The 14,076-nt window shown below is 42.1% G+C and overlaps 1 non-coding gene across 1 annotated transcript; it reads left to right on the top strand.

The window, feature by feature from the left end:
• Positions 1-403: 403 nt before the first annotated feature.
• On the top strand, positions 404-510 carry LOC149028803 (small nucleolar RNA R71). Its single transcript, XR_016171301.1, has one exon. It is a non-coding gene; the product is annotated as a small nucleolar RNA R71 (small nucleolar RNA).
• The last annotated feature ends 13,566 nt before the right edge of the window (positions 511-14,076 follow it).

Raw genomic sequence — 14,076 nt, 5'->3', positions numbered from 1 at the left:
TGTAGCCAAATAGCAGTCAATGACATGATGGGATAGGCTAGAACATAAAGCACATGCTTCAATCTGATTAGGTGGAGAAGAACTTGTAGGAAGTGGAGATGGGGTTTGTTGTCCTAATGACAAGAGATAATCCAATTTCTTAGATAACAAGTCAACCTTAGCACTCATCTCAACGGTAGGATTGATCTCATAGAGACCGCTCCTCTTTGGTTGCCCAATGGATGGAATCTCAGTCCTAGCTGCTGAAGCATGGTGTTGGGAGTTTTCACTAAGGGTCAGAAAAAGTTCCCATGCCTCATTCTCATTCTTGTGCATGAAAGTCCCACCACAAGAAGAATCAACCATTTGCCTATGTTGGTCTCTAAAGCCATCATAAAAGCATTAAACCAATTGCCATTTAGGAATAGCATGATGGGGGCACTTTCTAAGCAATTCTTTTAATCTTTCCCAGGCCTCATGAAATTGTTCTCCTTCTTGTTGGGAGAAACTCGTTATCGCTCTCCTAATGCTATTGGTACGGCCAATGGGGAAGAACTATTTAAGGAACTCCTGTTGCATTTCTGCCCAAGTAGAAATTTTAACATTGTCCAAAAACTGAAGCCAATGCTTAGCTTTATCTTTAAGGGAGAATGGAAAAAGAAGTAACCTTAAAGCATCAACTGAGAGGTTTTGAATTTTAACCGTGGAAGACACCTCTAAAAACTCATCTAAGTGCTTATAAGGCTCTTCATTGGCATGTCCATAAAAAGATAGTAGTATTTGAATCACACTAGATTTGATCTCATATTGAGCTGCCTCTATGTTAGGCAACTTAATACAAGAAACCGGAGTATATATCGTAGGAATGAAATGCTCATTCAAGGGCCTCATTGGATGCTCATAGTTTGCCATGGTTCTTTGCCTTCTGAGGTTGGCCAAAGTCTCTTCTAACTCTAAGTCAAGTGGAGTCAACTCAGGGTTTAGGGACCGACGACCATGCATGCACACAGAAGAATAAAAAAAAAGAATAAGCTAAATAAGGAAAATTAAAAGAAAATAACTATAGCAAAAGGGAGAGTTTAGGATGTACCTGAAGTGCAATCCACGTGATCTTTCGAACAAAAGTTACACATGTGGGATCTGAGGGATGGGGATTTTTAAAAATTAACCTAAACAACCCAATCTAATGCAAATATTACAATTGAAAAGTCTTAAATACAATTATATCTAAGAAAGAAAGATAACAACCTAAACTAATTATCGAATCGCTACTTTTGCAGTTACCTACAAAAGAAAAGAAAAAAAAATTAGTTAAATAAGCAAAGAAAAATAAAAAAATCAAAAACACTAAAATTACTCAAAAATTATGCCTAATTGACAAAAATCAATCCTAGCAACCGTGCTTTGGTTCCCCGGCAACGGCGCCAAAATTTGATCGTGTCGCTAACCAATCAAAAATAAAATCTTATACTAATATAGCAAGCAGAAAGTACGGGGTCGAACTATGGAGAACTGAAAGGCTAAGTCACTAAGATTGAATTCAACAAAACTAAATTTAAACTAAATCTATTAATTAATGCAAAAACGTTAACTATGAATATGTGAAGATCTTTGGGATTACGAATCCCCAATGCTTTTCCCTAACCGATATACTCTACACTTCAAAGTAAATTAAGGATGGTTTTCCTAGATATGCCCTATCTTCGCAAGACTATCGTCCTTCGCGGAAGCTTGGCACGCTTAGTTCGCTGAGCTATAGAACATCTTTGGCCTAACTCAAACACAATCAACTAGAAGATATAGAACAATCAACTTAATGAAATAAGCATGGTTCATCTACATCCCAAAGCAAAGGAACTAGCTACTCATTATTACAAAGTTCATAAGAAAAATAAAGATGAAACATAGGGAGAGAGAGAGAGAGATGTGGTCTTCTTCTTCAGCAATGAGAGATGAGAGCCGCATTCGCCGTCCTCCTTTCTTCTCTATGGCTGGCTTCTCTTTTATGTCTCCCGCACACAATGAATCCCTTCTCTTTACCCGTATATTCGATCTTTATTCTTTCTTAATTTGGAAAAATTCAAAACTGGAAAGTTGTAGATATTTTCAATATCGTTCCATAACATCTTGAATCATCGAAATCCAAGCTCATAAGAGATAGATATGCCCAAATTACTGAAGGTAGGTCTGTTTACCCGATTTTCAGATTTATTACCAATTTTGTTCCTTAGACCTCCACCTATTTCCAATTTGGCTAAGATCTCACTTTTCATGATTTCTTGAGCAGCAAGATTGAATGCCATGATTTAAAATCCACCAATATCTAATATATTTGCCAACTTTACTCCATATTATCTCTAATATCCAAAATCTCCTTATTCCTGAAAAATACACAAAAATACTCAATTAGATCTCTTTAATTAAATAAGTATGGGGGAATTAAATTAAATAAATAATGGTAAATGCATGCTTATCAGTTAGCATATGGGTCCGAAGCATTGGCACCTGTGGAGATAATGGAGGGGACAATACGGGATCGAGAGTTCGAGGAAAAAGCGAACGAGCAAGGACTGCTTGATAGTCTTGATCTGTTGGACGAAGTTCGGACAAAGTCAATAGCACGAACTCAACATTATCAAAGAAGGATAGCGTCTCATTATAATACCCGAGTGAAGAATCGTCGGTATTTAGCTGGAGATTTGGTGTTGAGAAACACCTTAGCTTCAGACCCACACCACCAAAGAAAATTGGAACCTTCCTGGGAAGGACCTTATACGGTTGTAAAACCAGTCGGTTCAGGAGCTTATAGGCTAAAGAACATCAACACCCAGAAAGAGTTGGATCGTTCGTGGAATGCCAGGCATCTCAAAAAATTTTATCCTTGATGATGATTTCAATTTTGTTCGTGATGTAAACATTTTCAACTCAATCAATGCAATTATTGGCTTTCAACAAATTATCTTTTGATTGGGGGGCATCATACACCACATTCAAGAACAAGATCCAACTATAAGGCATCGGATGAAAATCCGTGTGGGTCCTTCGACACTTATGGAATATTTTTGGAATTTCTTAAGTCAAGGCATCGGATGAAAATCCGAGTGAGTTCCTTTCACAAGGCGTCGGTTTAAAACCCGAGTAAGTTCCTTCAAGACTTATTGAATTTTTGAAATATCCTTAAGTAAAGGCATCGGTTTAAAACCCGAGTGAGATCCTTCTCAGACTTATTGTATTTCTCCGAAAATCCTTAAGTAAAGGCATCGGTTTAAACCCGAGTGAGTTCCTTCTACAAGGCATCGGTTGAAAACCCGAGTGAGTTCCTTCTCAGACTTATTTTATTTATCCGGAAATAAGTAAAGGCATCGGTTTAAAACCCGAGTGAGTTCCTTCTACAAGGCATCGGTTTAAAACCCGAGTGAGTTCCTTCTCAGACTTATTGTATTTCTCTGGAAATCTTTAAGTAAAGGCATTGTTCTAAACAACTAAGACCTAGTGCAACAGCGATTCAAGTGACTAGCAAAGTTCAAGATGAAGTTAATTTCTTATTTCTTCAAAAGACCAGAAGAGGCCGGTCTCAACATCAAACATAAGATTACAAGAGTTGGATACAATCTTTGGTCAAAAAAGAAAGTCATCATCGATGATCATTAAGAAGTCATACAAGATCGGCACAACTTTGCTAGAACAAACACATGAGTCAATCATTGGTATGGATTCAAGGAAAAGAAGAGGAGAAATGAGGATTACAAAAAACATTTCAGTATGTATAAAGTCCTCCGCAATTTCATACTCTTTGTCCAGCTTGTCCAGGAGAAGTATGGTCCTCGACCAAACTTGCATTCAAGGCGAGCTCCTCATAATTGAATCCTTCCAAGGGAGAATAAACAGGAGAATCTTCCAGATAATGCATAATATCTGGATCAGAAGGTGGAGGATCAATCTTATTTTTGGTCCAGTCAGGAGAAGGAAGGCCCAGGTTGGTAAATACTTCAGGATGGCAAACAGTAGTGTAGGGAGTCGTATCAAAATGAGGATCCTTCCTCAGTATTGATTCCCATACTTCGTTCTCACCATCCCAGTACACCTGCAAGTTATAAGCATTCAGCATATCAACAAAGGGCTTACTATGTAAATACTTGAAGACGTAGGCTCTGCGAACATCAGTTGGAAGGGATTCAGGCAAAGGAACAACAGCTTGCCTTTGAGGTAATGTTTTAGATCCTTTGGCTCCTGACTTTCCAACTCCTCGCTCCAATTGTCGGATCTTCTCCCTGGCGTCATCCAAGTCTGACCGAAGACGATCGATCACCGAATTCTTTTCTCCTGCAACCTCCCAAGCTAATTTCCTAAGGCGAGCAATCTCAGCATCTTTAGCTTCAGAGATTTCCCGAAGCCTGGAAACTTCATTGCTCAACCTATTAAGCCTAGAGGCTGCTTCCACTTGGTTGTGGAAGTTACCAGTAAGACTCCTGCAAACAACTTCCGAGTTAAAAAGGAGCAGAAGAGTAATATTCAAAATCAAAAGATAATGAAGAAAGACTTACATCACCATTGACTTCATAAAGACCTCATCTGGAAGTTTGGAAAGAACTACGCTCTCAAAATTCATTCGAGCAGCAGTGCACCATTCCAACGCTCTGTCAAACTCGTTTGACACTAATTTGGGCGAAGGATGAGAAGGATGAGCTACATCAAGAGAAGGATGAGCTGCATCACTTGTCAACCGACGACGCTTCCTGGTGGCAAAATCCTCCAACTCCAAAGGAGAGAAAGAGGATGCCAAACAAGCACTAGAATTGGAAATAGAAGCAGCACCTACTGGGACCGCACCTTCATCAGATGCCAACCTAGTTGCCTCAGATGCCCGAAGAGTCTCCTTCGAGGGTGCACGAACGGTCTCTGCAGCAAGGGCGTCAGCAGCGCCATCAAAAACGGAGTGATCAAGATCTTCCTGGGAAGAACGAGTGACCACTTCAGGCAGAAGAGCCGTAGGGGCTGCATCAATAGAAACTATGGGAATCTGCTTGAAGATTCACCAACAGCAGTCGCCTTACGCTTAGAGGATTCACTAGCTGAAGCCACCTCCCTGGCCCCAACCACCGTCGATGGAAAGATTTTCTTACAAGATTTCGCTCTAATAAAGTTCAGGTCGATTCTGGGAGCCACTGTATACACACAAAAAAACCGTATCAGTACAAAAATCCAACAACAAAAGAAACGAAGGAAAACCCTAGTTCTCTGTCAGATATGAAATACTGATTAAATAAACCCCAAGTATTTACTACTGTGCAGTTTACTCAGGGGGAAAGGGAAAGAAATGAGTAATAGCAAAAGGCTCACTTGTTCGGAAGCTGATAGAGTTATTGTTGAAGTACGAGGAATACGGAAGCAACCAGGAGGACGGAATGTTGCTTTTGCAAATCTAACTTGCAGATAGCAGGATAGATGAAGAGTACCCACGAAGGCCTTTAAATAGCCTCAGGTATTGAGACGACGGTTGAGAGCTAAAGACAACCAATGGCCCAGATCGAAAAGACGCTTCGAAATCCACAACAAGCAAGATCAACGGTCAGAGGGAGGCCACATGGAAACATGTGGAAGCGAGCACCCGAGGCAAGAATACCTCCAATCGTCGCACCGCCATTGTGATAATGGATGTATTACCGATTTATTGGAAACAGTGAATGGTATACCAAAGCAAGAAAACGTTTGGACTTCGCAGATACCAGAAGGGAAACGTGTGGACTTTGCAATAAATGAAGAAGTGGGGAAGATTAATGCATCTTTCCAAAATGTATCTTCGTAATATCTTTACAAGATTATCATTCGTCGAGGAATATGAAGTTAAGTGATAAATTATCATTTATATTTTGATATTCAAGACAAGATTTCGATAGGAGACGAGGAAATAGTAAGGCAAACATGGAAGAAGTGTCTATTTATTATCAAGGGTCAATCTTTAAAAAAAAAAAAAAAAAAGAAGATAACTCCCTAAGCCTCTTCCTCATTCTTGCCCGAGGAGCCTTGTACAGGAGGACTTTTCTCAGGATCCTGAGAAGAGCCTTCCTCAAGATTGTCGTTGTCAGAGTCCTCTTTAGCAGCAGCTTGTGGCTCGGCATGTGACTTTTCCTCTTGAAGTGGCAGCTCGTCAGCAAGATATTCCTCATATTGTGGGTCAGCTGGAAAAGGATCATCCTCTTCCTGAGCCCAGTCTAGGAGATCCATGCCTAATTTCCCGAAGACCTCTTTGTGACACACCTCACGAAAGGGAGCAGTATCGAAGGAAGGGATTGATTCGAGAATTCTTTCCCAAACGTCATTTTGCCCTGAACGATAAGCTTGGATGTTGTAAGCACCCAGCAGTTTCGAGAAAGGTACGCTGTTCAAGTACTTCTGAACACAATCCTTCCGAAGGTCTGGCTTGATGTGCTCGGGCTTGCTAGGAATCGCCCACTTCAAATATCTTTCGTTCTCCGCACACTGAAATTCCAGTCTGTCACCGAACAACGTGGCAGCTTCTTTCTGCTTCTTGGCCTCGCGCTCGGCAGCAACGGCACAAGCCGTTGAAGAATTGAGGGCCTCCTTAAGGGAGTTCACCTCTTCTTTGTGCTTTCTTTGCAGCTCCTCGGCAGCTGCCGTAAGCCGGTCTATCTCAGAATTGGCTTTGGCCAAATTCTCTTCACAGGTCTACAGCAAGGAGCCGTTGCGACCAACCCGGCTCAATGCTTCCATGTGCTGATAGAAGCTCAACACAGCATTCCCGGGAAGGTAGAAACTATCAAAAGAAGTCATAAGAGATTATGAAAAAATAAACAAGCAGGAATACCGGTACCTTGTGGACTGACTAACAAGGGCAACGTCGTACAGGGCTTCAAATTCTCGACGATCGGAAGGTATAAGATTGAGGGAGCTCCACTCTGCAGCTTTCTTAGGATCTTGTGTCACCCTGTCGGTCAACTTCAGGGTCCACTGGGGGGTGAAGACCTCCTCACAATCCACAGAATTTTTGGATTTTTTATGGGAGGAAGCATCAATTGTATCATGCCTCCTTTTGGTTCGGGCGGAGGACGAGACATTAGACCTCTCCACCATCGGCTTCTTCCCTTTACCCGAAGCATCAGCCACGGGCCTGATATTCCTGATACCCCTATAAGAGGGGTCGGGAGAGGGAACAGAAGCCTCTTGATCAACGGTTAAGGCTCTAGGCGATCGTTGCTCGGCTGTCACAATGGCCTTCACTCGCAGGCTCTCGGGGTTCATTCTTGGAGGCACTGCAAAGAAGAGCAAGAGTCAGAATTAAAGACGTCTCACTTCAGTAAAATTAAAGGATGGTGGTTAGAAGCTCACAATGAGCCAAGCCCCAGTACAAAAGAATGGAATTATACTCCACCTCAAGTCCATGTATCTCTTGATACCATGGAATGGATTTGATCTTCCTGATGGCCGCCTCGTCTTCGTTGGATAAGGGAAGGCCCCGGTTATTCTCAGAAGAAGAAGTACACCGCCTCCAGACGGTCGGGAAGTTAAGATCTGATGGAGGCGCTCGACAGAAAAAGTATCGTTCGCGCCATCTTTTGTGGTTAGAAGGGCAAGTTTCTTTGACAAGGATGCTGCCCCTCCAATAAAGTTCAGCCTTATTGCGTTTGGACAGAAAAACCCAGCCGGGAGGATGGGAGATAGAAAGAACATGAAAATGCACAAAGAGAGAAAGAGATGGCGTAATGCCAAGTTCAAAACACAAACCCAAGAAGCCGACGATGAGACGCCAGCTATTGGGAAGGAGCATTCCAAGGCAAATGTCCCAGTGATTCAGAACGGCTGAGAACAAAGGATTAAAAAAGGGAAAGCGAACCCCGCTTTCCAGTGCATCTATGTACAGAGAAAACTCACCCGAAAGGGTTGAATCAACCCTCTCATCAGGATGGGGAGCCCTAACCTGATAAGAGGAAGGAAAATCAAAATCTTGGATTGCCAAAAGGAGGGTTTCCTCCTTGAAAACGGAGGGGACAGAGCCAGGTCCGCCATCAAACCTGGAAGTTTGAGGCTGCCTAGAAGACTTGGCAATTACCCTAGGAGTCTTGGAAGATTCAGACTCAGGAGGGACAGAAGGAGTTTTGGTTTTTCTCTCCAAACTTTTTTGAGAAACTTCAGCAAATTCGCGCCAGAGGACAGTTAGGGTTTTATTATCACTATCCGACTGTTAGGAAGGAGGGGAAGCAAAAGCTTCGTTACCACTACTATTACTGACACTGGGTACCAGAGAAACCCTATTATCCGCCATTACTTGTTTCAGTAAGGTACAAAAAGAAAAAGACCAGTAAACTTATTGGTTCAGTAAGGCAAAAGCTTAAGAGCAGGAAGGCGTGAAGCAGACGACGAAGGTTCAAATTCCAGACGAGAAGAATGAAACCTACGAAGACAACGAGCCACTTTTAAAGCACCCGCACGAGTGTCCGGGAATCTGAACGATCGAGATTGATTCAACATCGACGATCGAGATTAGAAGACGTTTTGAAAGTTTGAACTCACGAATCCAAAACAGGCGTTCAGAAACCGTCGCTTGGGTTATGTGAGCCACGACAGATCAATTGCAAGGAGACACGTGGCATTACCCTCACAACGCTCGAGGAAAAGTGATCACCGCATTAAATGTGGTATGACATTTAATGGAACACGCAGAGACTATTGCCTGACGAAGAACCCAGTTAAAAACCAAGCCCTCAGGATCGACCGAACGCTTGGCCCGGGGAGCTCGTGATATGGAGAAAATATGATCGAACCAGGTTCATACTTGGTTTGATCCTCGACCCCGGTTGAGACAGAAGGAATCAACTCGCTCCCTAGCGAACCGGATCCATAAGATGGCTTACTGAGGAAGAAAACTTATTCAGCTACAAGCACGCCCTAATCCAACTTGTGGATTAGGTTAATTACCCTAATGATGGTAGACTCAAATTGATGGCTGCTGCTAATCATTATCAAAGGGATAATCATCGCATAACCTGGAGGTTATCTCAGGAGTCCCCTACTAGTCCAAACTAGTAGAAGTCTATCGCTCAACGGATCTAACTGTTAAGATCCAACGACTACCCGAAGAAGGCTCAAGTGCATCCAACGAAGGAGATTCGAAGGTACACTCTATATAAACCTCACTGCCATACGAGGTGAGGGACTCAGATTCATATACAGACTGGTAGACATAAACTATCAGGGGCTTACGATCTAGATCACCTTTCCCAGCTCTTCATTCCTTAGCTCTGTGCTTCTAGCAGAGCCGTTTGTGATTAAGTTCATCAACTGACTTAGCCTTCGGAGGTGGACTCCCGACCCCCGCAGTCGGGCCACATCTGACGCTTTCGTTTTGCAGGTCATCACGAGGAGATCTAAGGGCTGAGCAGATTTTCGACGCATCAATATAACATGTTAGGAAAGATACCTGGAAGGAAAGATATCAAAACAATCAAAACAGACCAAGAATGAGGTTGCTGTACTCATTGGTCGATTGGATTGGTCTACTGCCCCAGTCGACCAATGAGTCGACCAACCGAGACAGTAGCTTACAAGAATCCGAATTTGGGAAAATATAACCGAATTTGGTGGTTCAAAAGGGTACGAAATCAGGGGGAACTTCAATGGCAGTATACTAGTATATAGAGGTCATCAAACCACTAATTGAATCAAGTTCCCAGGTTACAAATTCGGAACCAAAAGTTTACCCTAATTAGGTTAATCATGGATCATGAAGAAAGCATTGGTATGATCAAGGATAAAGAACTAGAGGATGATAGGTTACAAAAGAAAACACATTGATTGGATAATAACATGATCAAAATATGGGTTCTTAATTTGACTCAAGAAACTAGGGTTTCAACCTTTATGGCTCTCATGAAAAGGTTGTGATCATAGGATGAAAGGGAATTAATGATTGGCCAATAATAACAAGAAAAACCATAGAAATATCAACTTTAGATTAACATAAATATTACCCATGAGGTTTCCCTTGCATGGGAGGTTACAAAAGGTTTCCAAAATAATCATACAAGGGTTAGGTTTTCAAGGGTTAATTCGGCTAGGGTTGAGATCATGACGATGATCATAATTCTCAAAGCATAGAATGAGATCATGGAATAGATGGTTGCAAGAATGCATCATCTTCTTCCTGATCTTAATCAAGAACAATATTAAAGAGAAGAAATTCAGAGATAGAGAAGAGAAAGAGAGCATAGACATACCTTTGATGCAGGAGGATGAAGATTACTTCAGTTCTTGCGAGATATCAACCAAGGATGTAAGGGAATTGATTAGAATGGAGTTCTAACTCGTTCCAGAGGCTTAGGAGGCAGATGAGGCGGAGTAATCCCGAGATTAGATTTAAATAGAGTAGATGTGCTTCCAAAGAGGTGAGGAAACTTCTCCTTCATATCTTCTTCCTTCTCCCAAGAAGCTTCTTCAGGGGTATGGTTCTTCCACCGAATCTTTACCAAAGGGATGGTGCGATTCCGTAGTTGCTTGTCCTTCTTATCCAGAATTTCAACTGGTTCTTCATCATAGGTAAGATCAACACTAAGTCCTTCAGGTGCTTGCTGTAGAATATGTTCTGGATTCTCAATATATTTCCGGAGCATAGAAACATGAAACACATTGTGCACAGCAGCAATAGACGGAGGTAATGCCAATCGATAAGCAACAGGTCGAACCTTTTCCAAAATCTCAAAAGGTCCAATGTACCGAGGGCTAAGCTTTCCTTTAACATTGAATCTCATCACACCCTTCATTGGTGAAACCTTTAAGAAAACTTTCTCTCCAACTTGAAATTCTAGATCAGTCCTTCTCTTATCAGCATAAGAATTCTGTCTTGACTGAGCAGACTTAATCCTTTCTCTGATCATATCAACCATCGCACTCGTAGCTTCAATCATCTCGGGACCTAAGACTTTTCTTTCACCCGTCTCAGTCCAGTACAATGGTGTCCTACAAGTATTACCATACAAAGCCTTAAACGGAGCCATGCCTATCGTTGCTTGATAACTGTTGTTATAGGCAAACTCAACCAAAGCTAAGTGTTTATCCCAATTTCCACCCATATCCACCACACAAGATCTAAGCATGTCTTCCAAGGTCTGAATTGTTCGCTCAAATTGTCCATCCGATTGTGGGTGATGAGCTGTACTCAAATTCAATTGGGTTCCTAAGGCCTTCTACAAACTGTTCCAAAACCTTGAGGTAAACCTAGGATCACGATCAGAAACAATGCTCATTGGCACTCCGTGCAAACGAACCACATTGTCTACATAAAGCCTAGCTAGCTTATCCAGAGTATGAATGATCTTCATAGGAATGAAATGGGCTGATTTGGTCAACCTATCAACAATCACCCACACAGTGTCATTGCCTTTACTTTTCCGAGGTAAGCTAGTCACGAAGTCCATAGAGATATCCTCCCACTTCCAACTAGGAACAGGAAGGGGCTGAAGTAATCCAGATGGAGGTTGATGAACGGCCTTCACGCGTTGGCAAGTCTCACACTTGGCAACAAAATCATCAACATCGGCCTTTAAACCAATCCACCAAAAATGTTCCTTCAAGTCCTTGTACATCTTGGTGCTTCCAGGGTGTAATGTAAAGATTGACTGGTGTGCTTCCTTCAATATTTCCTTCTTAATTTCTTCATTTGCCGGCACACACAGTCTACCTCTAAACAATAAAGCACCATCCATGGATATACCAAAGTCGGGGTCCGACTCAGGATTCGAAGAAATCTTCTCAATTTTGTCCTTAAGTTCATGATCAGAACTCTGCAGGGCAACAATCTTATATCTGAGGTTAGATCTTGCCGTCATGGCAAAAAGAACAAAATCAGAATTCTCAGGGACAACTTCCAAATCAAAACTCTCAATAGAAGACAACAAGGGTAGACTCAAAGTATTCAAATCCAAAGTCTTCTTCTGAATCTTCCTACTAAGAGCATCAGCAACAACGTTTGCCTTCCCAGTTGATACTGAATATCACAGTCATAATCAGAGACTAGTTCCAACCATCTTCTTTGCCTCATGTTCAACTCCTTTTGGGTAAAGAGGTATTTCAAACTCTTATGATCCGTGAAAATGGCAATCTTCTCACCGTAGAGGTAATATCTCCAAATCTTCAAAGCGAAGACAACAGTGGCAAGTTCTAGATCGTGAGTGGGGTAATTCCGCTCATAATCTTTCAATTTCCGAGAAGCATAGGCTACGACCTTACCATGTTGCATTAGTACACAACCCAACCCAAACCAATCATTGTCGCATCAGTATAGACTGTTAGACCACCGGAACTATCAAGTATAGTAAAAACCGAGGCACTTGTCAATCTATCCTTCAACTCTTGGAAATTCTTCTCACAAGCGTCAAACCAAACAAACTTCTCTTCTTTCCTGGTTAACTTTGTCATAGGAGCAGCCAACCGAGAAAAATTCTCAATAAATCTTCTGTAGTAACCCGCCAATCCAAGGAAACTTCTTATTTCCGTAACCGTCTTCGGTCTTTCCCAATCAGCCACTGCTTCGACTTTTTCAGGATCAACACCAATACCTTTAGTAGAAACTACATGGCCGAGGAATACTACACTCTTGAGCCAGAAATCACACTAGCTAAACTTAGAATACAGCTTCTTTTCATGCAGTCTTCGCAAGGTGAAATCTAGATGCCTTGCATGCTCTTCTTCACTCTTCGAATAAATCAGGATATCATCAATGAAGACAATCACAAACTTATCGAGCACATCGTGAAAGACTCGGTTCATGAGGTCCATGAACACTACAGGAGCATTAGTCAATCCGAAAGGCATGACTCGGAACTCATAATGGTCGTACCTTGTGCGGAAAGCTGTCTTGAAGATATCACTAGGCTTCACTTTCAACTGGTGATATCCAGATCTCAAGTCAATCTTTGAGAACACAATTGCACCCTTCAACTAATCGAAGAGATCATCAATTCTGTGTAGCGGGTATCTATTCTTGATGGTCAGCTTATTCAACTCACGATAGTCGATGCACAGACGCATACTACCATCCTTCTTCTTGACGAACAAAACCGGAGCTCCCCAAGGTGACACACTAGGTTGTACGAAACCTCTATCAATGAGCTCATTCAACTGGTTTTGTAACTCCTTCAGCTCAGTAGGAGCCATCCTATACAGAGCCTTAGATACCGGAGCGGCACCAGGGATGAGATCAATAGAAAACTCAACATCCCTATCTGGAGGCACTCCCGATGATCATCAGGGAAGACATCAACAAAGTCGCAGACAATCTTGACTTCGTCAACTCTTTTCTCCACTTTACTCTTGCCTTCAGATGAAGTATCATCTACTAGGGTATAGACTTGCCTCAGTGAAGACAGTATCTTCCTACAAACTCTTCTTTTCTCACCTTGAAATTTAAAAACCGGATTTCCACAAACATGGAACTGAATCTTCCTTGAGGAACAAAGAAACACAGCTTTGTGGGCTGTCAACCAGTCAATTCCCAAAATGACATCAAAGTCCTTCATCTCAAGAAGTACTCCAAGTTCTTCTCACCAATCAAAATAGGACATTTAACTAATCCTTTATCTAGTTTCACAACAGGACCAGTAGGTGTACTAATCAATAAACAACTAGACAATTTCTCAGGGATTAGGTCAATCTTCTTGATAAATGCAGATGATATGAATGAATGAGATGCACCCATATCAAATAAAACAAATACAGGAAATGAAGCGACTAACAATGTACCCGTAATCACATCATGGCTCGCATCTTGCTCAGTACTAGAGATACTGAACACTCTACCAGAGGGAGGAGCAGGGACATTCTTCACCACAAGGGCAGGCTGTTGAGCAGGCTTCTTCGGACAGTCACGAGCAAAATGACCAGGCTGTTTACAGTAAAAGCAACTAGGATTGCTAGGTCCTACTGAAGTAGCTGCAATAGGGGGCTTCTGAACCAATGGCCTAGGATTCGCATTCACAGGCCTAACATTTGCATTCACTAGTTGTCGATTCCCGCCATACTGTCTAAACTTGCCGGGCTGCTAAAAACCAGGGCTCTGACCTATACTCCTAGGCTGAAAAGCAGGAG

This window comes from Hakea prostrata, chromosome 1 (genome assembly GCF_041222555.1).
Source record: "Hakea prostrata isolate BN-2017 chromosome 1, UWA_Hpros_2, whole genome shotgun sequence".
Classification (NCBI taxonomy): Eukaryota; Viridiplantae; Streptophyta; class Magnoliopsida; order Proteales; family Proteaceae; genus Hakea; species Hakea prostrata.
Note: the sequence above shows the minus strand (reverse complement) of the source record. Positions and strands in the feature narration are given on the sequence as shown.